The following is a 23,318-nucleotide window of genomic DNA, read 5'->3' on the forward strand; positions in this document are numbered from 1 at the left end:
TCTTTTTGAAAGACATGTTTGTTAAGAATTTTTGATGGAAATCAATTCTGAGCTCTAGCTTACGAATAAAAATTACTTTTCCCCTGGTGAGGATCGAACGAACAAACTCGGCGTACCTCGCAGATATAGCCTTATAAATACCGCGTGCTAACCAATTGCGCCACTGCGGACACATGAGGCACATTCGCAGAACAAATGCAGTAAAGATTTTACACAGGATTTTATGAAAAAAAGTAACATGCATTTTTATTCTACCTCACCTAATTCTTTTTGAAAGACATGTTTGTTAAGAATTTTTGATGGAAATCAATTCTAAGCTCTAGCTTGCGAATAAAAATTACTTTTCCCCAGGTGAGGATCGAACTCACAGCCTCGGCATACCTCGCAAATACTGCCTTATAAGTACCGCGCGCTAACCAATTGCGCCACTGGGGACACATGAGGCACATTCGCAGAACAAATGGAGTAAAGATATTTTACACAGCATTTTATGAAAAAAAGTAACATGCATTTTTATTTTACCTCACGCAATTCTTTTTGAAAGACATGTTTGTTAAGAATTTTTGATGGAAATCAATTCTGAGCTCTAGCTTACGAATAAAAATTACTTTTCCCCAGGTGAGGATCGAACTCACAGCCTCGGCATACCTCGCAGATACTGCCTTATAAGTACCGCGCGCTAACCAATTGCGCCACTGGGGACACATGAGGCACATTCGCAGAACAAATGGAGTAAAGATATTTTACACAGCATTTTATGAAAAAAAGTAACATGCATTCTTATTCAACCTCACGCAATTCTTTTTGAAAGACATGTTTGTTAAGAATTTTGTAAGGAAATCAATTCTAAGCTCTAGCTTGCAAATAAAAATTACTTTTCCCCTGGTGAGGATCGAACTCACAAACTCGGCATACCTCGCAGATACAGCCTTATAAATACCGCGTGCTAACCAATTGCGCCACTGCGGACACATGAGGCACATTCGCAGAACAAATGCAGTAAAGATTTTACACAGGATTTTATGAAAAAAAGTAACATGCATTTTTATTCTACCTCACCTAATTCTTTTTGAAAGACATGTTTGTTAAGAATTTTTGATGGAAATCAATTCTAAGCTCTAGCTTGCGAATAAAAATTACTTTTCCCCACGTGAGGATCGAACTCACAGCCTCGGCATACCTCGCAAATACTGCCTTATAAGTACCGCGCGCTAACCAATTGCGCCACTGGGGACAAATGAGGCACTTTCGCCGAACAAATGGAGTAAAGATATTTTACACAGCATTTTATGAAAAAAAGTAACATGCATTCTTATTCTACCTCACGCAATTCTTTTTGAAAGACATGTTTGTTAAGAATTTTTGATGGAAATCAATTCTGAGCTCTAGCATACGAATAAAAATTACTTTTCCCCAGGTTAGGATCGAACTCACAGCCTCGGCATACCTCGCAGATACTGTCTTATAAGTACCGCGCGCTACCCAATTGCGCCACTGGAGACACATGAGGCACATTCGCAGAACAAATGGAGTAAAGATATTTTAGACAGCATTTTATGAAAAAAAGTAACATGCATTCTTATTCTACCTCACGCAATTCTTTTTGAAAGACATGTTTGTTAAGAATTTTGTAAGGAAATCAATTCTAAGCTCTAGCTTGCGAATAAAAATTACTTTTCTCCTAGTGAGGATCGAACTCACAAACTCGGCATACCTCGCAGATACAGCCTTATAAATACCGCGTGCTAAACAATTGCGCCACTGCGGACACATGAGGCACATTCGCAGAACAAATGCAGTAAAGATTTTACACAGGATTTTATGAAAAAAAGTAACATGCATTTTTATTCCACCTCACCTAATTCTTTTTGAAAGACATGTTTGTTAAGAATTTTGTAAGGAAATTAATTCTAAGCTAGTTTGCGAATAAAAATGACTTTTCCCCAGGTGAGGATCGAACTCACAGCCTCGGCATACCTCGCAGATACTGCCTTATAAGTACCGCGCGCTACCCAAATGCGCCACTGGGGACACATGAGGCACATTCGCAGAACAAATGGAGTAAAGATATTTTACACAGCATTTTATGAAAAAAAGTAACATGCATTCTTTTTCTACCTCACGCAATTCTTTTTGAAAGACATGTTTGTTTAGAATTTTGTGAGGAAATCAATTCTTAGCTCTAGCTTGCGAATAAAAATTACTTTTCACCCGGTGAGGATCGAACTCACAGCCTCGGCATACCTCGCAGATACTGTCTTATAAACACCGCGCGCTAACCAATTGCGCCACTGGGGACACATGAGGCACATTCGCAGAACAAATGCAGTAAAGATTTTACCCAGCATTTTATGAAAAAAAGTAACATGCATTTTTATTCTACCTCACCTAATTCTTTTTGAAAGACATGTTTGTTAAGAATTTTTGATGGAAATCAATTCTAAGCTCTAGCTTGCGAATAAAAATTACTTTTCCCCAGGTGAGGATCGAACTCACAGCTTCGGCATACCTCGCAGATACTGCCTTATAAGTACCGCGCGCTAACCAATTGCGCCACTCGGGACACATGAGGCACTTTCGCCGAACAAATGGAGTAAAGATATTTTACACAGCATTTTATGAAAAAAAGTAACATGCATTCTTATTCTACCTCACGCAATTCTTTTTGAAAGACATGTTTGTTAAGAATTTTGTAAGGAAATCAATTCTAAGCTCTAGCTTGCGAATAAAAATTACTTTTCTCCTAGTGAGGATCGAACTCACAAACTCGGCATACCTCGCAGATACAGCCTTATAAATACCGCGTGCTAAACAATTGCGCCACTGCGGACACATGAGGCACATTCGCAGAACAAATGCAGTAAAGATTTTACACAGGATTTTATGAAAAAAAGTAACATGCATTTTTATTCCACCTCACCTAATTCTTTTTGAAAGACATGTTTGTTAAGAATTTTGTAAGGAAATTAATTCTAAGCTAGTTTGCGAATAAAAATGACTTTTCCCCAGGTGAGGATCGAACTCACAGCCTCGGCATACCTCGCAGATACTGCCTTATAAGTACCGCGCGCTACCCAAATGCGCCACTGGGGACACATGAGGCACATTCGCAGAACAAATGGAGTAAAGATATTTTACACAGCATTTTATGAAAAAAAGTAACATGCATTCTTTTTCTACCTCACGCAATTCTTTTTGAAAGACATGTTTGTTTAGAATTTTGTGAGGAAATCAATTCTTAGCTCTAGCTTGCGAATAAAAATTACTTTTCACCCGGTGAGGATCGAACTCACAGCCTCGGCATACCTCGCAGATACTGTCTTATAAACACCGCGCGCTAACCAATTGCGCCACTGGGGACACATGAGGCACATTCGCAGAACAAATGCAGTAAAGATTTTACCCAGCATTTTATGAAAAAAAGTAACATGCATTTTTATTCTACCTCACCTAATTCTTTTTGAAAGACATGTTTGTTAAGAATTTTTGATGGAAATCAATTCTAAGCTCTAGCTTGCGAATAAAAATTACTTTTCCCCAGGTGAGGATCGAACTCACAGCTTCGGCATACCTCGCAGATACTGCCTTATAAGTACCGCGCGCTAACCAATTGCGCCACTCGGGACACATGAGGCACTTTCGCCGAACAAATGGAGTAAAGATATTTTACACAGCATTTTATGAAAAAAAGTAACATGCATTCTTATTCTACCTCACGCAATTCTTTTTGAAAGACATGTTTGTTAAGAACTTTTGATGGAAATCAATTCTAAGCTCTAGCTTACGAATAAAAATTACTTTTCCCCAGGTTAGGATCGAACTCACAGCCTCGGCATACCTCGCACATACTGCCTTATAAGTACCGCGCGCTAACCAATTGCGCCACTGGGGACACATGAGGCACATTCGCAGAACAAATGCAGTAAAGATTTTACACAGGATTTTATGAAAAAAAGTAACATGCATTTTTATTCTACCTCACCTAATTCTTTTTGAAAGACATGTTTGTTAAGAATTTTTGATGGAAATCAATTCTAAGCTCTAGCTTGCGAATAAAAATTACTTTTCCCCAGGTGAGGATCGAACTCACAGCCTCGGCATACCTCGCAGATACTGCCTTATAAGTACCGCGCGCTAACCAATTGCGCCACTGGGGACACATGAGGCACATTCGCAGAACAAATGCAGTAAAGATTTTACCCATCATTTATGAAAAAGAGTAAGATGCATTCTCATTCTACCTCACGCAATTCTTTTTGAAAGACATGTTTGTTAAGAATTTTGTAAAGAAATCAATTCTAAGCTCTAGCTTGCGAATAAAAATTACTTTTCCCCAGGTGAGGATCGAACTCACAGCCTCGGCATACCTCGCAGATACTGCCTTATAAGTACCACGCGCTAACCCATTGCGCCACTGGGACACATGAGGCACATTCGCAGAACAAATGGAGTAAAGATTTTACCCAGGATTTTTATTCCACCTCACCTAATTGTTTTTGAAAGACATGTTTGTTAAGAATTTTGTAAGGAAATCAATTCTAAGCTCTAGCTTGCGAATAAAAATTACTTTTCCCCAGGTGAGGATCGAACTCACAGCCTCGGCATACCTCGCAGATACTACCTTATAAGTACCGAGCGCTAACCAATTGCGCCACTTGGGACACATGATTCACATTCGCAGAACAAATGCAGTAAAGATTTTACACAGGATTTTTATTCCACCTCACCTGATTCTTTTTGAAAGACATGTTTGTTAAGAATTTTTTATGGAAATCAATTCTAAGCTCTTGCTTGCGAATAAAAATTACTTTTCCCCAGGTGAGGATCGAACTCACAGCCTCGGCATAACTCGCAGATACTGCCTTATAAGTACCGCGAGCTAACCAATTGCGCCACTGGGGAGACATGAGGCACATTCGCAGAACAAATGGAGTAAAGATTTTACACAGGATTCTTATTCTACCTCACGCAATTCTTTTTGAAAGACATGTTTGTTAAGAATTTTTTATGGAAATCAATTCTAAGCTCTAGCTTGCGAATAAAAATTACGTTTCCCCAGGTCAGGATCAAACTCATGGCCTCGGCATACCTCGCAGATACTGCCTTATAAGTACCGCGCGCTACCCAATTGCGCCACTGGGGACACATGAGGCACATTCGCAGAACAAATGGAGTAAAGATATTTTACACAGCATTTTATGAAAAAAAGTAACATGCATTCTTATTCTACCTCACGCAATTCTTTTTGAAAGACATGTTTGTTAAGAATTTTTGATGGAAATCAATTCTAAGTTCTAGCTTGCGAATAAAAATTACTTTTCCCCAGGTGAGGATCGAACTCACAGCCTCGGCATACCTCGCAGATACTGCCTTATAAGTACCGCGCGCTAACCAATTGCGCCACTGGGGACACATGAAGCACTTTCGCCGAACAAATGGAGTAAAGATATTTTACACAGCATTTTATGAAAAAGAGTAACATGCATTCTTATTCTACCTCACGCAATTCTTTTTGAAAGACATGTTTGTTAAGAATTTTTGATGGAAATCAATTCTAAGCTCTAGCTTGCGAATAAAAATTACTTTTCCCCTGGTGAGGATCGAACTCATAAACTCGGCGTACCTCGCAGATACTGCCTTATAAGTACCGCGCGCTAACCAATTGCGCCACTGGGGACACATGAGGCACATTCGCAGAACAAATGCAGTAAAGATTTTACCCATCATTTTATGAAAAAGAGTAAGATGCATTCTCATTCTACCTCACGCAATTCTTTTTGAAAGACATGTTTGTTAAGAATTTTGTAAAGAAATCAATTCTAAGCTCTAGCTTGCGAATAAAAATTACTTTTCCCCAGGTGAGGATCGAACTCACAGCCTCGGCATACCTCGCAGATACTGCCTTATAAGTACCACGCGCTAACCAATTGCGCCACTGGGGACACATGAGGCACTTTCGCGGAACAAATGGAGTAAAGATATTTTACACAGCATTTCATGAAAAAAAGTAACATGCATTCTTATTCTACCTCACGCAATTCTTTTTGAAAGACATGTTTGTTAAGAATTTTTGATGGAAATCAATTCTAAGCTCTAGCTTTCGAATAAAAATTACTTTTCCCCAGGTGAGGATCGAACTCACAGCCTCGGCATACCTCGCAGATACTGCCTTATAAGTACCGCGCGCTAACCAATTGCGCCACTGCGGACACATGAGGCACTTTCGCAAAACCAATGGAGTAAAGTTATTTTACACAGCATTTTATGAAAAAAAGTAACATGCATTCTTATTCTACCTCACGCAATTCTTTTTGAAAGACATGATTGTTAAGAATTTTGTGAAGAAATCAATACTAATCTGAAGCTTGCGAATTAAAATTTCTTTTCCCCAGGTGAGGATCGAACTCACAGCCTCGGCATACCTCGCAGATACTGCCTTATAAATACCGCGTGCTAAACAATTGCGCCACTGCGGACACATGAGGCACATTCGCAGAACAAATGCAGTAAAGATTTTACACAGGATTTTATGAAAAAAAGTAACATGCATTTTTATTCCACCTCACCTAATTCTTTTTGAAAGACATGTTTGTTAAGAATTTTGTAAGGAAATTAATTCTAAGCTAGTTTGCGAATAAAAAGGACTTTTCCCCAGGTGAGGATCGAACTCACAGCCTCGGCATACCTCGCAGATACTGCCTTATAAGTACCGCGCGCTACCCAAATGCGCCACTGGGGACACATGAGGCACATTCGCAGAACAAATGGAGTAAAGATATTTTACACAGCATTTTATGAAAAAAAGTAACATGCATTCTTTTTCTACCTCACGCAATTCTTTTTGAAAGACATGTTTGTTTAGAATTTTGTGAGGAAATCAATTCTTAGCTCTAGCTTGCGAATAAAAATTACTTTTCCCCTGGTGAGGATCGAACTCACAGCCTCGGCATACCTCGCAGATACTGTCTTATAAACACCGCGCGCTAACCAATTGCGCCACTGGGGACACATGAGGCACATTCGCAGAACAAATGCAGTAAAGATTTTACCCAGCATTTTATGAAAAAAAGTAACATGCATTTTTATTCTACCTCACCTAATTCTTTTTGAAAGACATGTTTGTTAAGAATTTTTGATGGAAATCAATTCTAAGCTCTAGCTTGCGAATAAAAATTACTTTTCCCCAGGTGAGGATCGAACTCACAGCTTCGGCATACCTCGCAGATACTGCCTTATAAGTACCGCGCGCTAACCAATTGCGCCACTCGGGACACATGAGGCACTTTCGCCGAACAAATGGAGTAAAGATATTTTACACAGCATTTTATGAAAAAAAGTAACATGCATTCTTATTCTACCTCACGCAATTCTTTTTGAAAGACATGTTTGTTAAGAACTTTTGATGGAAATCAATTCTAAGCTCTAGCTTACGAATAAAAATTACTTTTCCCCAGGTTAGGATCGAACTCACAGCCTCGGCATACCTCGCACATACTGCCTTATAAGTACCGCGCGCTAACCAATTGCGCCACTGGGGACACATGAGGCACATGAGGCACATTCGCAGAACAAATGCAGTAAAGATTTTACACAGGATTTTATGAAAAAAAGTAACATGCATTTTTATTCTACCTCACCTAATTCTTTTTGAAAGACATGTTTGTTAAGAATTTTTGATGGAAATCAATTCTAAGCTCTAGCTTGCGAATAAAAATTACTTTTCCCCAGGTGAGGATCGAACTCACAGCCTCGGCATACCTCGCAGATACTGCCTTATAAGTACCGCGCGCTAACCAATTGCGCCACTGGGGACACATGAGGCACATTCGCAGAACAAATGCAGTAAAGATTTTACCCATCATTTATGAAAAAGAGTAAGATGCATTCTCATTCTACCTCACGCAATTCTTTTTGAAAGACATGTTTGTTAAGAATTTTGTAAAGAAATCAATTCTAAGCTCTAGCTTGCGAATAAAAATTACTTTTCCCCAGGTGAGGATCGAACTCACAGCCTCGGCATACCTCGCAGATACTGCCTTATAAGTACCACGCGCTAACCCATTGCGCCACTGGGACACATGAGGCACATTCGCAGAACAAATGGAGTAAAGATTTTACCCAGGATTTTTATTCCACCTCACCTAATTGTTTTTGAAAGACATGTTTGTTAAGAATTTTGTAAGGAAATCAATTCTAAGCTCTAGCTTGCGAATAAAAATTACTTTTCCCCAGGTGAGGATCGAACTCACAGCCTCGGCATACCTCGCAGATACTACCTTATAAGTACCGAGCGCTAACCAATTGCGCCACTTGGGACACATGATTCACATTCGCAGAACAAATGCAGTAAAGATTTTACACAGGATTTTTATTCCACCTCACCTGATTCTTTTTGAAAGACATGTTTGTTAAGAATTTTTTATGGAAATCAATTCTAAGCTCTTGCTTGCGAATAAAAATTACTTTTCCCCAGGTGAGGATCGAACTCACAGCCTCGGCATAACTCGCAGATACTGCCTTATAAGTACCGCGAGCTAACCAATTGCGCCACTGGGGAGACATGAGGCACATTCGCAGAACAAATGGAGTAAAGATTTTACACAGGATTCTTATTCTACCTCACGCAATTCTTTTTGAAAGACATGTTTGTTAAGAATTTTTTATGGAAATCAATTCTAAGCTCTAGCTTGCGAATAAAAATTACGTTTCCCCAGGTCAGGATCAAACTCATGGCCTCGGCATACCTCGCAGATACTGCCTTATAAGTACCGCGCGCTACCCAATTGCGCCACTGGGGACACATGAGGCACATTCGCAGAACAAATGGAGTAAAGATATTTTACACAGCATTTTATGAAAAAAAGTAACATGCATTCTTATTCTACCTCACGCAATTCTTTTTGAAAGACATGTTTGTTAAGAATTTTTGATGGAAATCAATTCTAAGTTCTAGCTTGCGAATAAAAATTACTTTTCCCCAGGTGAGGATCGAACTCACAGCCTCGGCATACCTCGCAGATACTGCCTTATAAGTACCGCGCGCTAACCAATTGCGCCACTGGGGACACATGAAGCACTTTCGCCGAACAAATGGAGTAAAGATATTTTACACAGCATTTTATGAAAAAGAGTAACATGCATTCTTATTCTACCTCACGCAATTCTTTTTGAAAGACATGTTTGTTAAGAATTTTTGATGGAAATCAATTCTAAGCTCTAGCTTGCGAATAAAAATTACTTTTCCCCTGGTGAGGATCGAACTCATAAACTCGGCGTACCTCGCAGATACTGCCTTATAAGTACCGCGCGCTAACCAATTGCGCCACTGGGGACACATGAGGCACATTCGCAGAACAAATGCAGTAAAGATTTTACCCATCATTTTATGAAAAAGAGTAAGATGCATTCTCATTCTACCTCACGCAATTCTTTTTGAAAGACATGTTTGTTAAGAATTTTGTAAAGAAATCAATTCTAAGCTCTAGCTTGCGAATAAAAATTACTTTTCCCCAGGTGAGGATCGAACTCACAGCCTCGGCATACCTCGCAGATACTGCCTTATAAGTACCACGCGCTAACCAATTGCGCCACTGGGGACACATGAGGCACTTTCGCGGAACAAATGGAGTAAAGATATTTTACACAGCATTTCATGAAAAAAAGTAACATGCATTCTTATTCTACCTCACGCAATTCTTTTTGAAAGACATGTTTGTTAAGAATTTTTGATGGAAATCAATTCTAAGCTCTAGCTTTCGAATAAAAATTACTTTTCCCCAGGTGAGGATCGAACTCACAGCCTCGGCATACCTCGCAGATACTGCCTTATAAGTACCGCGCGCTAACCAATTGCGCCACTGCGGACACATGAGGCACTTTCGCAAAACCAATGGAGTAAAGTTATTTTACACAGCATTTTATGAAAAAAAGTAACATGCATTCTTATTCTACCTCACGCAATTCTTTTTGAAAGACATGATTGTTAAGAATTTTGTGAAGAAATCAATACTAATCTGAAGCTTGCGAATTAAAATTTCTTTTCCCCAGGTGAGGATCGAACTCACAGCCTCGGCATACCTCGCAGATACTGCCTTATAAGTACCGCGCTCTAACCAATTGCGCCACTGGGGACACATGAGGCACATTCGCAGAACAAATGGAGTAAAGATATTTTACACAGGATTTTATGAAAAAAAGTAACATGCATTCTTATTCTACCTCACGCAATTCTTTTTGAAAGACATGTTTGTTAAGAATTTTTGATGGAAATCAATTCTAAGCTCTAGCTTGCGAATAAAAATTACGTTTCCCCAGGTGAGGATCGAACTCACAGTCTCGGCATACCTCGCAGATACAGCCTTACAAATACCACGTGCTAACCAATTGCGCCACTGGGGACACATGAGGCACATTCGCAGAACAAATGCAGTAAAGATTTTACACAGGATTTTATGAAAAAAAGTAACATGCGTTTTTATTCTACTTCACCTAATTCTTTTTGAAAGACATGTTCGTTAAGAATTTTTGAGGGAAATCAATTCTAAGCTCTAGCTTGCGAATAAAAATTACTTTTCCCCAGTTGAGGATCGAACTCACAGCCTCGGCATACCTCGCAAATACTGCCTTATAAGTACCGCGCGCTAACCAATTGCGCCACTGGGGACACATGAGGCACATTCGCAGAACAAATGCAGTAAAGATTTTACCCATCATTTTATGAAAAAGAGTAAGATGCATTCTCATTCTACCTCACGCAATTCTTTTTGAAAGACATGTTTGTTAAGAATTTTGTGAAGAAATCAATACTAATCTGAAGCTTGCGAATTAAAATTACTTTTCCCCAGGTGAGGATCGAACTCACAGCCTCGGCATACCTCGCAGATACTGCCTTATAAGTACCGCGCGCTAACCAATTGCGCCACTGGGGACACATGAGACACATTCGCAGAACAAATGCAGTAAAGATTTTACACAGGATTTTATGAAAAAAAGTAACATGTATTTTTATTCCACCTCACCTAATTCTTTTTGAAAGACATGTTTGTTAAGAATTTTTGATGGAAATCAATTCTAAGCTCTAGCTTGCGAATAAAAATTACTTTTCCCCAGGTGAGGAACGAAATAACAGCCTCGGCATACCTCGCAGATACTGCCTTATAAGTACCGCGCGCTAACCAATAGCGCCACTGGGGACACATGAGGCACTTTCGCCGAACAAATGGAGTAAAGATATTTTACACAGCATTTTATGAAAAAGAGTAACATGCATTCTTATTCTACCTCACGCAATTCTTTTTGAAAGACTTGTTAAGAATTTTTGATGGAAATCAATTCTAAGCTCTAGCTTGCGAATAAAAATTACGTTTCCCCAGGTGAGGATCGAACTCACAGTCTCGGCATACCTGCAGATACAGCCTTATAAATACCACGTGCTAACCAATTGCGCCACTGCGGACACATGAGGCTCATTCGCAGAACAAATGCAGTAAAGATTTTACCCAGCATTTTATGAATAAAAGTAACATGCATTCTTATTCTACCTCACGCAATTCTTTTTGAAAGACATGTTTGTTAAGAATTTTGTGATGAAATCAATACTAATCTGAAGCTTGCGAATTAAAATTCCTTTTCCCCAGGTGAGGATCGCACTCACAGCCTCGGCATACCTCGCAGATACAGCCTTATAAATACCGCGTGCTAAACAATTGCGCCACTGCGGACACATGAGGCACATTCGCAGAACAAATGCAGTAAAGATTTTACACAGGATTTTATGAAAAAAAGTAACATGAATTTTTATTCCACCTCACCTAATTCTTTTTGAAAGACATGTTTGTTAAGAATTTTGTAAGGAAATCAATTCTAAGTTAGTTTGCGAATAAAAATCACTTTTCCCTAGGTGAGGTTCGAACTCACAGCCTCGGCATACCTCGCAGATACTGCCTTATAAACACTGCGCGCTAACCAATTGCGCCACTGGGGACACATGAGGCACATTCGCAGAAAAAATGCAGTAAAGATTTTACCCAGCATTTTATGAAAAAAAGTAACATGCATTCTTATTCTACCTCACGCAATTCTTTTTGAAAGACATGTTTGTTAAGAATTTTGTAAGGAAATCAATTCTAAGCTCTAGCTTGCGAATAAAAATTACTTTTCCCCTGGTGAGGATCGAACTCACAAACTCGGCATACCTCGCAGATACAGCCTTATAAATACCGCGTGCTAACCAATTGCGCCACTGCGGACACATGAGGCACTATCGCGGAACAAATGCAGTAAAGATTTTACACAGGATTTTATGAAAAAAAGTAACATGCATTTTTATTCTACCTCACCTAATTCTTTTTGAAAGACATGTTTGTTAAGAATTTTTGATGGAAATCAATTCTAAGCTCTAGCTTGCGAATAAACATTACTTTTCCCCAGGTGAGGATCGAACTCACAGCCTCGGCATACCTCGCAGATACTGCCTTATAAGTACCGCGCGCTAACCAATTGCGCCACTGGGGACACATGAGGCACTTTCGCCGAACAAATGGAGTAAAGATATTTTACACAGCATTTTATGAAAAAAAGTAACATGCATTCTTATTCTACCTCACGCAATTCTTTTTGAAAGACATGTTTGTTAAGAATTTTTGATGGAAATCAATTCTGAGCTCTAGCATACGAATAAAAATTACTTTTCCCCAGGTTAGGATCGAACTCACAGCCTCGGCATACCTCGCAGATACTGTCTTATAAGTACCGCGCGCTACCCAATTGCGCCACTGGAGACACATGAGGCACATTCGCAGAACAAATGGAGTAAAGATATTTTAGACAGCATTTTATGAAAAAAAGTAACATGCATTCTTATTCTACCTCACGCAATTCTTTTTGAAAGACATGTTTGTTAAGAATTTTGTAAGGAAATCAATTCTAAGCTCTAGCTTGCGAATAAAAATTACTTTTCCCCTAGTGAGGATCGAACTCACAAACTCGGCATACCTCGCAGATACAGCCTTATAAATACCGCGTGCTAAACAATTGCGCCACTGCGGACACATGAGGCACATTCGCAGAACAAATGCAGTAAAGATTTTACACAGGATTTTATGAAAAAAAGTAACATGCATTTTTATTCCACCTCACCTAATTCTTTTTGAAAGACATGTTTGTTAAGAATTTTGTAAGGAAAATTATTCTAAGCTAGTTTGCGAATAAAAATCACTTTTCCCCAGGTGAGGATCGAACTCACAGCCTCGGCATACCTCGCAGATACTGCCTTATAAGTACCGCGCGCTACTCAAATGCGCCACTGGGGACACATGAGGCACATTCGCAGATCAAATGGAGTAAAGATATTTTACACAGCATTTTATGAAAAAAAGTAACATGCATTCTTTTTCTACCTCACGCAATTCTTTTTGAAAGACATGTTTGTTTAGAATTTTGTGAGGAAATCAATTCTTAGCTCTAGCTTGCGAATAAAAATTACTTTTCCCCTGGTGAGGATCGAACTCACAGCTTCGGCATACCTCGCAGATACTGTCTTATAAACACCGCGCGCTAACCAATTGCGCCACTGGGGACACATGAGGCACATTCGCAGAACAAATGCAGTAAAGATTTTACCCAGCATTTTATGAAAAAAAGTAACATGCATTTTTATTCTACCTCACCTAATTCTTTTTGAAAGACATGTTTGTTAAGAATTTTTGATGGAAATCAATTCTAAGCTCTAGCTTGCGAATAAAAATTACTTTTCCCCAGGTGAGGATCGAACTCACAGCTTCGGCATACCTCGCAGATACTGCCTTATAAGTACCGCGCGCTAACCAATTGCGCCACTCGGGACACATGAGGCACTTTCGCCGAACAAATGGAGTAAAGATATTTTACACAGCATTTTATGAAAAAAAGTAACATGCATTCTTATTCTACCTCACGCAATTCTTTTTGAAAGACATGTTTGTTAAGAACTTTTGATGGAAATCAATTCTAAGCTCTAGCTTACGAATAAAAATTACTTTTCCCCAGGTTAGGATCGAACTCACAGCCTCGGCATACCTCGCACATACAGCCTTATAAGTACCGCGCGCTAACCAATTGCTCCACTGGGGACACATGAGGCACATGAGGCACATTCGCAGAACAAATGCAGTAAAGATTTTACACAGGATTTTATGAAAAAAAGTAACATGCATTTTTATTCTACCTCACCTAATTCTTTTTGAAAGACATGTTTGTTAAGAATTTTTGATGGAAATCAATTCTAAGCTCTAGCTTGCGAATAAAAATTGCTTTTCCCCAGGTGAGGATCGAACTCACAGCCTCGGCATACCTCGCAGATACTGCCTTATAAGTACCGCGCGCTAACCAATTGCGCCACTGGGGACACATGAGGCACATTCGCAGAACAAATGCAGTAAAGATTTTACCCATCATTTTATGAAAAAGAGTAAGATGCATTCTCATTCTACCTCACGCAATTCTTTTTGAAAGACATGTTTGTTAAGAATTTTGTAAAGAAATCAATTCTAAGCTCTAGCTTGCGAATAAAAATTACTTTTCCCCAGGTGAGGATCGAACTCACAGCCTCGGCATACCTCGCAGATACTGCCTTATAAGTACCACGCGCTAACCCATTGCGCCACTGGGACACATGAGGCACATTCGCAGAACAAATGGAGTAAAGATTTTACCCAGGATTTTTATTCCACCTCACCTAATTGTTTTTGAAAGACATGTTTGTTAAGAATTTTGTAAGGAAATCAATTCTAAGCTCTAGCTTGCGAATAAAAATTACTTTTCCCCAGGTGAGGATCGAACTCACAGCCTCGGCATACCTCGCAGATACTACCTTATAAGTACCGAGCGCTAACCAATTGCGCCACTTGGGACACATGATTCACATTCGCAGAACAAATGCAGTAAAGATTTTACACAGGATTTTTATTCCACCTCACCTGATTCTTTTTGAAAGACATGTTTGTTAAGAATTTTTTATGGAAATCAATTCTAAGCTCTTGCTTGCGAATAAAAATTACTTTTCCCCAGGTGAGGATCGAACTCACAGCCTCGGCATAACTCGCAGATACTGCCTTATAAGTACCGCGAGCTAACCAATTGCGCCACTGGGGAGACATGAGGCACATTCGCAGAACAAATGGAGTAAAGATTTTACACAGGATTCTTATTCTACCTCACGCAATTCTTTTTGAAAGACATGTTTGTTAAGAATTTTTTATGGAAATCAATTCTAAGCTCTAGCTTGCGAATAAAAATTACGTTTCCCCAGGTCAGGATCAAACTCATGGCCTCGGCATACCTCGCAGATACTGCCTTATAAGTACCGCGCGCTACCCAATTGCGCCACTGGGGACACATGAGGCACATTCGCAGAACAAATGGAGTAAAGATATTTTACACAGCATTTTATGAAAAAAAGTAACATGCATTCTTATTCTACCTCACGCAATTCTTTTTGAAAGACATGTTTGTTAAGAATTTTTGATGGAAATCAATTCTAAGTTCTAGCTTGCGAATAAAAATTACTTTTCCCCAGGTGAGGATCGAACTCACAGCCTCGGCATACCTCGCAGATACTGCCTTATAAGTACCGCGCGCTAACCAATTGCGCCACTGGGGACACATGAAGCACTTTCACCGAACAAATGGAGTAAAGATATTTTACACAGCATTTTATGAAAAAGAGTAACATGCATTCTTATTCTACCTCACGCAATTCTTTTTGAAAGACATGTTTGTTAAGAATTTTTGATGGAAATCAATTCTAAGCTCTAGCTTGCGAATAAAAATTACTTTTCCCCTGGTGAGGATCGAACTCATAAACTCGGCGTACCTCGCAGATACTGCCTTATAAGTACCGCGCGCTAACCAATTGCGCCACTGGGGACACATGAGGCACATTCGCAGAACAAATGCAGTAAAGATTTTACCCATCATTTTATGAAAAAGAGTAAGATGCATTCTCATTCTACCTCACGCAATTCTTTTTGAAAGACATGTTTGTTAAGAATTTTGTAAAGAAATCAATTCTAAGCTCTAGCTTTCGAATAAAAATTACTTTTCCCCAGGTGAGGATCGAACTCACAGCCTCGGCATACCTCGCAGATACTGCCTTATAAGTACCGCGCGCTAACCAATTGCGCCACTGCGGACACATGAGGCACTTTCGCAAAACAAATGGAGTAAAGTTATTTTACACAGCATTTTATGAAAAAAAGTAACATGCATTCTTATTCTACCTCACGCAATTCTTTTTGAAAGACATGATTGTTAAGAATTTTGTGAAGAAATCAATACTAATCTGAAGCTTGCGAATTAAAATTTCTTTTCCCCAGGTGAGGATCGAACTCACAGCCTCGGCATACCTCGCAGATACTGCCTTATAAGTACCGCGCGCTAACCAATTGCGCCACTGGGGACACATGAGGCACATTCGCAGAACAAATGCAGTAAAGATTTTACCCATCATTTTATGAAAAAAAGTAACATGCATTTTTATTCTACCTCACCTAATTCTTTTTGAAAGACATGTTTGTTAAGAATTTTTGATGGAAATCAATTCTACGCTCTAGCTTGCGAATAAAAATTACTTTTCCCCAGGTGAGGATCGAACTCACAGCTTCGGCATACCTCGCAGATACTGCCTTATAAGTACCGCGCGCTAACCAATTGCGCCACTCGGGACACATGAGGCACTTTCGCCGAACAAATGGAGTAAAGATATTTTACACAGCATTTTATGAAAAAAAGTAACATGCATTCTTATTCTACCTCACGCAATTCTTTTTGAAAGACATGATTGTTAAGAATTTTGTGAAGAAATCAATACTAATCTGAAGCTTGCGAATTAAAATTTCTTTTCCCCAGGTGAGGATCGAACTCACAGCCTCGGCATACCTCGCAGATACTGCCTTATAAGTACCGCGCGCTAACCAATTGCGCCACTGGGGACACATGAGGCACATTCGCAGAACAAATGCAGTAAAGATTTTACCCATCATTTTATGAAAAAAAGTAACATGCATTTTTATTCTACCTCACGCAATTCTTTTTGAAAGACATGTTTGTTAAGAACTTTTGATGGAAATCAATTCTAAGCTCTAGCTTACGAATAAAAATTACTTTTCCCCAGGTTAGGATCGAACTCACAGCCTCGGCATACATCGCACATACAGCCTTATAAGTACCGCGCGCTAACCAATTGCGCCACTGGGGACACATGAGGCACATGAGGCACATTCGCAGAACAAATGCAGTAAAGATTTTACACAGGATTTTATGAAAAAAAGTAACATGCATTTTTATTCTACCTCACCTAATTCTTTTTGAAAGACATGTTTGTTAAGAATTTTTGATGGAAATCAATTCTAAGCTCTAGCTTGCGAATAAAAATTACTTTTCCCCAGGTGAGGATCGAACTCACAGCCTCGGCATACCTCGCAGATACTGCCTTATAAGTACCGCGCGCTAACCAATTGCGCCACTGGGGACACATGAGGCACATTCGCAGAACAAATGCAGTAAAGATTTTACCCATCATTTTATGAAAAAGAGTAAGATGCATTCTCATTCTACCTCACGCAATTCTTTTTGAAAGACATGTTTGTTAAGAATTTTGTAAAGAAATCAATTCTAAGCTCTAGCTTGCGAATAAAAATTACTTTTCCCCAGGTGAGGATCGAACTCACAGCCTCGGCATACCTCGCAGATACTGCCTTATAAGTACCACGCGCTAACCCATTGCGCCACTGGGACACATGAGGCACATTCGCAGAACAAATGGAGTAAAGATTTTACCCAGGATTTTTATTCCACCTCACCTAATTGTTTTTGAAAGACATGTTTGTTAAGAATTTTGTAAGGAAACAAATTCTAAGCTCTAGCTTGCGAATAAAAATTGCTTTTCCCCAGGTGAGGATCGAACTCACAGCCTCGGCATACCTCGCAGATACTACCTTATAAGTACCGAGCGCTAACCAATTGCGCCACTTGGGACACATGATTCACATTCGCAGAACAAATGCAGTAAAGATTTTACACAGGATTTTTATTCCACCTCACCTGATTCTTTTTGAAAGACATGTTTGTTAAGAATTTTTTATGGAAATCAATTCTAAGCTCTTGCTTGCGAATAAAAATTACTTTTCCCCAGGTGAGGATCGAACTCACAGCCTCGGCATAACTCGCAGATACTGCCTTATAAGTACCGCGAGCTAACCAATTGCGCCACTGGGGAGACATGAGGCACATTCGCAGAACAAATGGAGTAAAGATTTTACACAGGATTCTTATTCTACCTCACGCAATTCTTTTTGAAAGACATGTTTGTTAAGAATTTTTTATGGAAATCAATTCTAAGCTCTAGCTTGCGAATAAAAATTACGTTTCCCCAGGTCAGGATCAAACTCATGGCCTCGGCATACCTCGCAGATACTGCCTTATAAGTACCGCGCGCTACCCAATTGCGCCACTGGGGACACATGAGGCACATTCGCAGAACAAATGGAGTAAAGATATTTTACACAGCATTTTATGAAAAAAAGTAACATGCATTCTTATTCTACCTCACGCAATTCTTTTTGAAAGACATGTTTGTTAAGAATTTTTGATGGAAATCAATTCTAAGTTCTAGCTTGCGAATAAAAATTACTTTTCCCCAGGTGAGGATCGAACTCACAGCCTCGGCATACCTCGCAGATACTGCCTTATAAGTACCGCGCGCTAACCAATTGCGCCACTGGGGACACATGAAGCACTTTCGCCGAACAAATGGAGTAAAGATATTTTACACAGCATTTTATGAAAAAGAGTAACATGCATTCTTATTCTACCTCACGCAATTCTTTTTGAAAGACATGTTTGTTAAGAATTTTTGATGGAAATCAATTCTAAGCTCTAGCTTGCGAATAAAAATTACTTTTCCCCTGGTGAGGATCGAACTCATAAACTCGGCGTACCTCGCAGATACTGCCTTATAAGTACCGCGCGCTAACCAATTGCGCCACTGGGGACACATGAGGCACATTCGCAGAACAAATGCAGTAAAGATTTTACCCATCATTTTATGAAAAAGAGTAAGATGCATTCTCATTCTACCTCACGCAATTCTTTTTGAAAGACATGTTTGTTAAGAATTTTGTGAAGAAATCAATACTAATCTGAAGCTTGCGAATTAAAATTACTTTTCCCCAGGTGAGGATCGAACTCACAGCCTCGGCATACCTCGCAGATACTGCCTTATAAGTACCGCGCGCTAACCAATTGCGCCACTGGGGACACATAAGACACATTCGCAGAACAAATGCAGTAAAGATTTTACACAGGATTTTATGAAAAAAAGTAACATGTATTTTTATTCCACCTCACCTAATTCTTTTTGAAAGACATGTTTGTTAAGAATTTTTGATGGAAATCAATTCTAAGCTCTAGCTTGCGAATAAAAATTACTTTTCCCCAGGTGAGGATCGAAATAACAGCCTCGGCATACCTCGCAGATACTGCCTTATAAGTACCGCGCGCTAACCAATAGCGCCACTGGGGACACATGAGGCACTTTCGCCGAACAAATGGAGTAAAGATATTTTACACAGCATTTTATGAAAAAAAGTAACATGCATTCTTATTCTACCTCACGCAATTCTTTTTGAAAGACATGTTTGTTAAGAATTTTTGATGGAAATCAATTCTAAGCTCTAGCTTGCGAATAAAAATTACTTTTCCCCAGGTGAGGATCGAACTCACTGCCTCGGCATACCTCGCAGATACTGCCTTATAAGTACCGCGCGCTAACCAATTGCGCCACTGGGGACACATGACGCACTTTCGCCGAACAAATGGAGTAAAGATATTTTACACAGCATTTTATGAAAAAGAGTAACATGCATTCTTATTCTACCTCACGCAATTCTTTTTGAAAGACTTGTTAAGAATTTTTGATGGAAATCAATTCTAAGCTCTAGCTTGCGAATAAAAATTACGTTTCCCCAGGTGAGGATCGAACTCACAGTCTCGGCATACCTGCAGATACAGCCTTATAAATACCACGTGCTAACCAATTGCGCCACTGCGGACACTTGAGGCTCATTCGCAGAACAAATGCAGTAAAGATTTTACCCAGCATTTTATGAATAAAAGTAACATGCATTCTTATTCTACCTCACGCAATTCTTTTTGAAAGACATGTTTGTTAAGAATTTTGTGATGAAATCAATACTAATCTGAAGCTTGCGAATTAAAATTCCTTTTCCCCAGGTGAGGATCGAACTCACAGCCTCGGCATACCTCGCAGATACTGCCTTATTAGTACCGCGCGCTAACCAATTGCGCCACTCGGGACACATGAGGCACATTCGCAGAACAAATGGAGTAAAGATATTTTACACAGCATTTTATGAAAAAAAGTAACATGCATTCTTATTCTACCTCACGCAATTCTTTTTAAAAGACATGTTTGTTAAGTATTTTTGATGGAAATCAATTCTAAGCTCCAGCTTGCGAATAAAAATTACTTTTCCCCAGGTGAGGATCGAACACACTGCCTCGGCATACCTCGCAGATACAGCCTTATAAATACCGCGTGCTAAACAATTGCGCCACTGCGGACACATGAGGCACATTCGCAGAACAAATGCAGTAAAGATTTTACACAGGATTTTATGAAAAAAAGTAACATGAATTTTTATTCCACCTCACCTAATTCTTTTTGAAAGACATGTTTGTTAAGAATTTTGTAAGGAAATCAATTCTAAGTTAGTTTGCGAATAAAAATCACTTTTCCCTAGGTGAGGATCGAACTCACAGCCTCGGCATACCTCGCAGATACTGCCTTATAAACACCGCGCGCTAACCAATTGCGCCACTGGGGACATATGAGGCACATTCGCAGAAAAAATGCAGTAAAGATTTTACCCAGCATTTTATGAAAAAAAGTAACATGCATTCTTATTCTACCTCACGCAATTCTTTTTGAAAGACATGTTTGTTAAGAATTTTGTAAGGAAATCAATTCTAAGCTCTAGCTTGCGAATAAAAATTACTTTTCCCCTAGTGAGGATCGAACTCACAAACTCGGCATACCTCGCAGATACAGCCTTATAAATACCGCGTGCTAACCAATTGCGCCACTGCGGACACATGAGGCACATTCGCAGAACAAATGCAGTAAAGATTTTACCCAGCATTTTATGAAAAGAAAAAACATGCATTTTTATTCCACCTCACCTAATTCTTTTTGAAAGACATGTTTGTTAAGAATTTTGTAAGGAAATCAATTCTAAGCTCTAGCTTGCGAATAAAAATCACTTTTCCCCAGGTGAGGATCGAACGCACAGCCTCGGCATACCTCGCAGATACTGCCTTATAAGTACCGCGCGCTAACCAATTGCGCCACTGGGACACATGAGGCACATTTGCAGAACAAATGGAGTAAAGATTTTACCCAGGATTTTTATTCCACCTCACCTAATTGTTTTTGAAAGACATGTTTGTTAAGAATTTTGTAAGGAAATCAATTCTAAGCTCTAGCTTGCGAATAAAAATTACTTTTCCCCAGGTGAGGATCGAACTCACAGCCTCGGCATACCTCGCAGATATTGCCTTATAAGTACCGCGCGCTAACCAATTGCGCCACTGGGGACACATGATTCACATTCGCAGAACAAATGCAGTAAAGATTTTACACAGGATTTTTATTCCACCTCACCTGATTCTTTTTGAAAGACATGTTTGTTAAGAATTTTTTATGGAAATCAATTCTAAGCTCTAGCTTGCGAATAAAAATTACTTTTCCCCAGGTGAGGATCGAACTCACAGCCTCGGCATAACTCGCAGATACTGCCTTATAAGTACCGCGAGCTAACCAATTGCGCCACTGGGGAGACATGAGGCACATTTGCAGAACAAATGCAGTAAAGATTTTACACAGGATTTTATGAAAAAAAGTAACATGAATTTTTATTCCACCTCACCTAATTCTTTTTGAAAGACATGTTTGTTAAGAATTTTGTAAGGAAATCAATTCTAAGTTAGTTTGCGAATAAAAATCACTTTTCCCTAGGTGAGGATCGAACTCACAGCCTCGGCATACCTCGCAGATACTGCCTTATAAACACCGCGCGCTAACCAATTGCGCCACTGGGGACATATGAGGCACATTCTCAGAAAAAATGCAGTAAAGATTTTACCCAGCATTTTATGAAAAAAAGTAACATGCATTCTTATTCTACCTCACGCAATTCTTTTTGAAAGACATGTTTGTTAAGAATTTTGTAAGGAAATCAATTCTAAGCTCTAGCTTGCGAATAAAAATTACTTTTCCCCTGGTGAGGATCGAACTCACAAACTCGGCATACCTCGCAGATACAGCCTTATAAATACCGCGTGCTAACCAATTGCGCCACTGCGGACACATGAGGCACATTCGCAGAACAAATGCAGTAAAGATTTTACCCAGCATTTTATGAAAAGAAAAAACATGCATTTTTATTCCACCTCACCTAATTCTTTTTGAAAGACATGTTTGTTAAGAATTTTGTAAGGAAATCAATTCTAAGCTCTAGCTTGCGAATAAAAATCACTTTTCCCCAGGTGAGGATCGAACGCACAGCCTCGGCATACCTCGCAGATACTGCCTTATAAGTACCGCGCGCTAACCAATTGCGCCACTGGGACACATGAGGCACATTTGCAGAACAAATGGAGTAAAGATTTTACCCAGGATTTTTATTCCACCTCACCTAATTGTTTTTGAAAGACATGTTTGTTAAGAATTTTGTAAGGAAATCAATTCTAAGCTCTAGCTTGCGAATAAAAATTACTTTTCCCCAGGTGAGGATCGAACTCACAGCCTCGGCATACCTCGCAGATATTGCCTTATAAGTACCGCGCGCTAACCAATTGCGCCACTGGGGACACATGATTCACATTCGCAGAACAAATGCAGTAAAGATTTTACACAGGATTTTTATTCCACCTCACCTGATTCTTTTTGAAAGACATGTTTGTTAAGAATTTTTTATGGAAATCAATTCTAAGCTCTAGCTTGCGAATAAAAATTACTTTTCCCCAGGTGAGGATCGAACTCACAGCCACGGCATAACTCGCAGATACTGCCTTATAAGTACCGCGCGCTACCCAATTGCGCCACTTGGGACACATGAGGCACATTCGCAGAACAAATGGAGTAAAGATATTTTACACAGCATTTTATGAAAAAAAGTAACATGCATTCTTATTCTACCTCACGCAATTCTTTTTGAAAGACATGTTTGTTAAGAATTTTTGATGGAAATCAATTCTAAGCT

At 39.5% G+C, this 23,318-nt stretch overlaps 1 protein-coding gene and 59 non-coding genes across 60 annotated transcripts in view; all 60 read right to left on the reverse strand.

Annotated features, from left to right (window-relative positions):
• LOC129971349 (tyrosine aminotransferase-like) overlaps positions 1-23,318 on the reverse strand; it is a 135,231-nt gene that overhangs the window by 66,188 nt on the left and 45,725 nt on the right. The window lies entirely within an intron of this gene.
• On the reverse strand, positions 344-435 carry Trnai-uau (transfer RNA isoleucine (anticodon UAU)). Its single transcript is given in 2 exon segments — positions 344-379; positions 398-435. It is a non-coding gene; the product is annotated as a tRNA-Ile (tRNA).
• On the reverse strand, positions 611-702 carry Trnai-uau (transfer RNA isoleucine (anticodon UAU)). The gene is given in 2 exon segments: positions 611-646; positions 665-702. It is a non-coding gene; the product is annotated as a tRNA-Ile (tRNA).
• Positions 1,143-1,234, reverse strand: Trnai-uau (transfer RNA isoleucine (anticodon UAU)). Its single transcript is given in 2 exon segments — positions 1,143-1,178; positions 1,197-1,234. It is a non-coding gene; the product is annotated as a tRNA-Ile (tRNA).
• Positions 1,410-1,501, reverse strand: Trnai-uau (transfer RNA isoleucine (anticodon UAU)). The gene is given in 2 exon segments: positions 1,410-1,445; positions 1,464-1,501. It is a non-coding gene; the product is annotated as a tRNA-Ile (tRNA).
• Trnai-uau (transfer RNA isoleucine (anticodon UAU)) lies at positions 1,940-2,031 on the reverse strand. Its single transcript is given in 2 exon segments — positions 1,940-1,975; positions 1,994-2,031. It is a non-coding gene; the product is annotated as a tRNA-Ile (tRNA).
• On the reverse strand, positions 2,472-2,563 carry Trnai-uau (transfer RNA isoleucine (anticodon UAU)). Its single transcript is given in 2 exon segments — positions 2,472-2,507; positions 2,526-2,563. It is a non-coding gene; the product is annotated as a tRNA-Ile (tRNA).
• Positions 3,002-3,093, reverse strand: Trnai-uau (transfer RNA isoleucine (anticodon UAU)). The gene is given in 2 exon segments: positions 3,002-3,037; positions 3,056-3,093. It is a non-coding gene; the product is annotated as a tRNA-Ile (tRNA).
• Positions 3,534-3,625, reverse strand: Trnai-uau (transfer RNA isoleucine (anticodon UAU)). Its single transcript is given in 2 exon segments — positions 3,534-3,569; positions 3,588-3,625. It is a non-coding gene; the product is annotated as a tRNA-Ile (tRNA).
• Positions 3,801-3,892, reverse strand: Trnai-uau (transfer RNA isoleucine (anticodon UAU)). The gene is given in 2 exon segments: positions 3,801-3,836; positions 3,855-3,892. It is a non-coding gene; the product is annotated as a tRNA-Ile (tRNA).
• On the reverse strand, positions 4,066-4,157 carry Trnai-uau (transfer RNA isoleucine (anticodon UAU)). The gene is given in 2 exon segments: positions 4,066-4,101; positions 4,120-4,157. It is a non-coding gene; the product is annotated as a tRNA-Ile (tRNA).
• On the reverse strand, positions 4,330-4,421 carry Trnai-uau (transfer RNA isoleucine (anticodon UAU)). The gene is given in 2 exon segments: positions 4,330-4,365; positions 4,384-4,421. It is a non-coding gene; the product is annotated as a tRNA-Ile (tRNA).
• Trnai-uau (transfer RNA isoleucine (anticodon UAU)) lies at positions 4,570-4,661 on the reverse strand. The gene is given in 2 exon segments: positions 4,570-4,605; positions 4,624-4,661. It is a non-coding gene; the product is annotated as a tRNA-Ile (tRNA).
• Positions 4,811-4,902, reverse strand: Trnai-uau (transfer RNA isoleucine (anticodon UAU)). The gene is given in 2 exon segments: positions 4,811-4,846; positions 4,865-4,902. It is a non-coding gene; the product is annotated as a tRNA-Ile (tRNA).
• Trnai-uau (transfer RNA isoleucine (anticodon UAU)) lies at positions 5,319-5,410 on the reverse strand. Its single transcript is given in 2 exon segments — positions 5,319-5,354; positions 5,373-5,410. It is a non-coding gene; the product is annotated as a tRNA-Ile (tRNA).
• Trnai-uau (transfer RNA isoleucine (anticodon UAU)) lies at positions 5,851-5,942 on the reverse strand. The gene is given in 2 exon segments: positions 5,851-5,886; positions 5,905-5,942. It is a non-coding gene; the product is annotated as a tRNA-Ile (tRNA).
• Positions 6,118-6,209, reverse strand: Trnai-uau (transfer RNA isoleucine (anticodon UAU)). Its single transcript is given in 2 exon segments — positions 6,118-6,153; positions 6,172-6,209. It is a non-coding gene; the product is annotated as a tRNA-Ile (tRNA).
• Trnai-uau (transfer RNA isoleucine (anticodon UAU)) lies at positions 6,648-6,739 on the reverse strand. Its single transcript is given in 2 exon segments — positions 6,648-6,683; positions 6,702-6,739. It is a non-coding gene; the product is annotated as a tRNA-Ile (tRNA).
• Positions 6,915-7,006, reverse strand: Trnai-uau (transfer RNA isoleucine (anticodon UAU)). The gene is given in 2 exon segments: positions 6,915-6,950; positions 6,969-7,006. It is a non-coding gene; the product is annotated as a tRNA-Ile (tRNA).
• On the reverse strand, positions 7,180-7,271 carry Trnai-uau (transfer RNA isoleucine (anticodon UAU)). The gene is given in 2 exon segments: positions 7,180-7,215; positions 7,234-7,271. It is a non-coding gene; the product is annotated as a tRNA-Ile (tRNA).
• Trnai-uau (transfer RNA isoleucine (anticodon UAU)) lies at positions 7,447-7,538 on the reverse strand. The gene is given in 2 exon segments: positions 7,447-7,482; positions 7,501-7,538. It is a non-coding gene; the product is annotated as a tRNA-Ile (tRNA).
• On the reverse strand, positions 7,721-7,812 carry Trnai-uau (transfer RNA isoleucine (anticodon UAU)). The gene is given in 2 exon segments: positions 7,721-7,756; positions 7,775-7,812. It is a non-coding gene; the product is annotated as a tRNA-Ile (tRNA).
• Trnai-uau (transfer RNA isoleucine (anticodon UAU)) lies at positions 7,985-8,076 on the reverse strand. The gene is given in 2 exon segments: positions 7,985-8,020; positions 8,039-8,076. It is a non-coding gene; the product is annotated as a tRNA-Ile (tRNA).
• Positions 8,225-8,316, reverse strand: Trnai-uau (transfer RNA isoleucine (anticodon UAU)). Its single transcript is given in 2 exon segments — positions 8,225-8,260; positions 8,279-8,316. It is a non-coding gene; the product is annotated as a tRNA-Ile (tRNA).
• Positions 8,466-8,557, reverse strand: Trnai-uau (transfer RNA isoleucine (anticodon UAU)). Its single transcript is given in 2 exon segments — positions 8,466-8,501; positions 8,520-8,557. It is a non-coding gene; the product is annotated as a tRNA-Ile (tRNA).
• Trnai-uau (transfer RNA isoleucine (anticodon UAU)) lies at positions 8,974-9,065 on the reverse strand. The gene is given in 2 exon segments: positions 8,974-9,009; positions 9,028-9,065. It is a non-coding gene; the product is annotated as a tRNA-Ile (tRNA).
• Trnai-uau (transfer RNA isoleucine (anticodon UAU)) lies at positions 9,506-9,597 on the reverse strand. The gene is given in 2 exon segments: positions 9,506-9,541; positions 9,560-9,597. It is a non-coding gene; the product is annotated as a tRNA-Ile (tRNA).
• Trnai-uau (transfer RNA isoleucine (anticodon UAU)) lies at positions 9,773-9,864 on the reverse strand. Its single transcript is given in 2 exon segments — positions 9,773-9,808; positions 9,827-9,864. It is a non-coding gene; the product is annotated as a tRNA-Ile (tRNA).
• On the reverse strand, positions 10,040-10,131 carry Trnai-uau (transfer RNA isoleucine (anticodon UAU)). Its single transcript is given in 2 exon segments — positions 10,040-10,075; positions 10,094-10,131. It is a non-coding gene; the product is annotated as a tRNA-Ile (tRNA).
• Positions 10,307-10,398, reverse strand: Trnat-ugu (transfer RNA threonine (anticodon UGU)). The gene is given in 2 exon segments: positions 10,307-10,342; positions 10,361-10,398. It is a non-coding gene; the product is annotated as a tRNA-Thr (tRNA).
• On the reverse strand, positions 10,572-10,663 carry Trnai-uau (transfer RNA isoleucine (anticodon UAU)). Its single transcript is given in 2 exon segments — positions 10,572-10,607; positions 10,626-10,663. It is a non-coding gene; the product is annotated as a tRNA-Ile (tRNA).
• Trnai-uau (transfer RNA isoleucine (anticodon UAU)) lies at positions 10,837-10,928 on the reverse strand. Its single transcript is given in 2 exon segments — positions 10,837-10,872; positions 10,891-10,928. It is a non-coding gene; the product is annotated as a tRNA-Ile (tRNA).
• Trnai-uau (transfer RNA isoleucine (anticodon UAU)) lies at positions 12,422-12,513 on the reverse strand. Its single transcript is given in 2 exon segments — positions 12,422-12,457; positions 12,476-12,513. It is a non-coding gene; the product is annotated as a tRNA-Ile (tRNA).
• Positions 12,689-12,780, reverse strand: Trnai-uau (transfer RNA isoleucine (anticodon UAU)). Its single transcript is given in 2 exon segments — positions 12,689-12,724; positions 12,743-12,780. It is a non-coding gene; the product is annotated as a tRNA-Ile (tRNA).
• Trnai-uau (transfer RNA isoleucine (anticodon UAU)) lies at positions 13,219-13,310 on the reverse strand. The gene is given in 2 exon segments: positions 13,219-13,254; positions 13,273-13,310. It is a non-coding gene; the product is annotated as a tRNA-Ile (tRNA).
• On the reverse strand, positions 13,751-13,842 carry Trnai-uau (transfer RNA isoleucine (anticodon UAU)). Its single transcript is given in 2 exon segments — positions 13,751-13,786; positions 13,805-13,842. It is a non-coding gene; the product is annotated as a tRNA-Ile (tRNA).
• Trnai-uau (transfer RNA isoleucine (anticodon UAU)) lies at positions 14,292-14,383 on the reverse strand. The gene is given in 2 exon segments: positions 14,292-14,327; positions 14,346-14,383. It is a non-coding gene; the product is annotated as a tRNA-Ile (tRNA).
• On the reverse strand, positions 14,557-14,648 carry Trnai-uau (transfer RNA isoleucine (anticodon UAU)). Its single transcript is given in 2 exon segments — positions 14,557-14,592; positions 14,611-14,648. It is a non-coding gene; the product is annotated as a tRNA-Ile (tRNA).
• Trnai-uau (transfer RNA isoleucine (anticodon UAU)) lies at positions 14,797-14,888 on the reverse strand. Its single transcript is given in 2 exon segments — positions 14,797-14,832; positions 14,851-14,888. It is a non-coding gene; the product is annotated as a tRNA-Ile (tRNA).
• On the reverse strand, positions 15,038-15,129 carry Trnai-uau (transfer RNA isoleucine (anticodon UAU)). The gene is given in 2 exon segments: positions 15,038-15,073; positions 15,092-15,129. It is a non-coding gene; the product is annotated as a tRNA-Ile (tRNA).
• Positions 15,546-15,637, reverse strand: Trnai-uau (transfer RNA isoleucine (anticodon UAU)). Its single transcript is given in 2 exon segments — positions 15,546-15,581; positions 15,600-15,637. It is a non-coding gene; the product is annotated as a tRNA-Ile (tRNA).
• On the reverse strand, positions 16,078-16,169 carry Trnai-uau (transfer RNA isoleucine (anticodon UAU)). Its single transcript is given in 2 exon segments — positions 16,078-16,113; positions 16,132-16,169. It is a non-coding gene; the product is annotated as a tRNA-Ile (tRNA).
• Positions 16,345-16,436, reverse strand: Trnai-uau (transfer RNA isoleucine (anticodon UAU)). The gene is given in 2 exon segments: positions 16,345-16,380; positions 16,399-16,436. It is a non-coding gene; the product is annotated as a tRNA-Ile (tRNA).
• On the reverse strand, positions 16,610-16,701 carry Trnai-uau (transfer RNA isoleucine (anticodon UAU)). The gene is given in 2 exon segments: positions 16,610-16,645; positions 16,664-16,701. It is a non-coding gene; the product is annotated as a tRNA-Ile (tRNA).
• Positions 16,877-16,968, reverse strand: Trnai-uau (transfer RNA isoleucine (anticodon UAU)). Its single transcript is given in 2 exon segments — positions 16,877-16,912; positions 16,931-16,968. It is a non-coding gene; the product is annotated as a tRNA-Ile (tRNA).
• On the reverse strand, positions 17,142-17,233 carry Trnai-uau (transfer RNA isoleucine (anticodon UAU)). Its single transcript is given in 2 exon segments — positions 17,142-17,177; positions 17,196-17,233. It is a non-coding gene; the product is annotated as a tRNA-Ile (tRNA).
• Positions 17,416-17,507, reverse strand: Trnai-uau (transfer RNA isoleucine (anticodon UAU)). Its single transcript is given in 2 exon segments — positions 17,416-17,451; positions 17,470-17,507. It is a non-coding gene; the product is annotated as a tRNA-Ile (tRNA).
• On the reverse strand, positions 17,681-17,772 carry Trnai-uau (transfer RNA isoleucine (anticodon UAU)). The gene is given in 2 exon segments: positions 17,681-17,716; positions 17,735-17,772. It is a non-coding gene; the product is annotated as a tRNA-Ile (tRNA).
• Positions 17,921-18,012, reverse strand: Trnai-uau (transfer RNA isoleucine (anticodon UAU)). Its single transcript is given in 2 exon segments — positions 17,921-17,956; positions 17,975-18,012. It is a non-coding gene; the product is annotated as a tRNA-Ile (tRNA).
• Trnai-uau (transfer RNA isoleucine (anticodon UAU)) lies at positions 18,162-18,253 on the reverse strand. The gene is given in 2 exon segments: positions 18,162-18,197; positions 18,216-18,253. It is a non-coding gene; the product is annotated as a tRNA-Ile (tRNA).
• Trnai-uau (transfer RNA isoleucine (anticodon UAU)) lies at positions 18,670-18,761 on the reverse strand. Its single transcript is given in 2 exon segments — positions 18,670-18,705; positions 18,724-18,761. It is a non-coding gene; the product is annotated as a tRNA-Ile (tRNA).
• On the reverse strand, positions 19,202-19,293 carry Trnai-uau (transfer RNA isoleucine (anticodon UAU)). Its single transcript is given in 2 exon segments — positions 19,202-19,237; positions 19,256-19,293. It is a non-coding gene; the product is annotated as a tRNA-Ile (tRNA).
• On the reverse strand, positions 19,734-19,825 carry Trnai-uau (transfer RNA isoleucine (anticodon UAU)). The gene is given in 2 exon segments: positions 19,734-19,769; positions 19,788-19,825. It is a non-coding gene; the product is annotated as a tRNA-Ile (tRNA).
• On the reverse strand, positions 20,261-20,352 carry Trnai-aau (transfer RNA isoleucine (anticodon AAU)). The gene is given in 2 exon segments: positions 20,261-20,296; positions 20,315-20,352. It is a non-coding gene; the product is annotated as a tRNA-Ile (tRNA).
• On the reverse strand, positions 20,791-20,882 carry Trnai-uau (transfer RNA isoleucine (anticodon UAU)). The gene is given in 2 exon segments: positions 20,791-20,826; positions 20,845-20,882. It is a non-coding gene; the product is annotated as a tRNA-Ile (tRNA).
• Positions 21,561-21,652, reverse strand: Trnai-uau (transfer RNA isoleucine (anticodon UAU)). The gene is given in 2 exon segments: positions 21,561-21,596; positions 21,615-21,652. It is a non-coding gene; the product is annotated as a tRNA-Ile (tRNA).
• Positions 21,802-21,893, reverse strand: Trnai-uau (transfer RNA isoleucine (anticodon UAU)). The gene is given in 2 exon segments: positions 21,802-21,837; positions 21,856-21,893. It is a non-coding gene; the product is annotated as a tRNA-Ile (tRNA).
• Trnai-uau (transfer RNA isoleucine (anticodon UAU)) lies at positions 22,065-22,156 on the reverse strand. Its single transcript is given in 2 exon segments — positions 22,065-22,100; positions 22,119-22,156. It is a non-coding gene; the product is annotated as a tRNA-Ile (tRNA).
• Positions 22,835-22,926, reverse strand: Trnai-uau (transfer RNA isoleucine (anticodon UAU)). The gene is given in 2 exon segments: positions 22,835-22,870; positions 22,889-22,926. It is a non-coding gene; the product is annotated as a tRNA-Ile (tRNA).
• On the reverse strand, positions 23,076-23,167 carry Trnai-uau (transfer RNA isoleucine (anticodon UAU)). Its single transcript is given in 2 exon segments — positions 23,076-23,111; positions 23,130-23,167. It is a non-coding gene; the product is annotated as a tRNA-Ile (tRNA).

This window comes from Argiope bruennichi, chromosome 6 (assembly GCF_947563725.1).
Source record: "Argiope bruennichi chromosome 6, qqArgBrue1.1, whole genome shotgun sequence".
Lineage (NCBI taxonomy): Eukaryota > Metazoa > Arthropoda > Arachnida > Araneae > Araneidae > Argiope > Argiope bruennichi.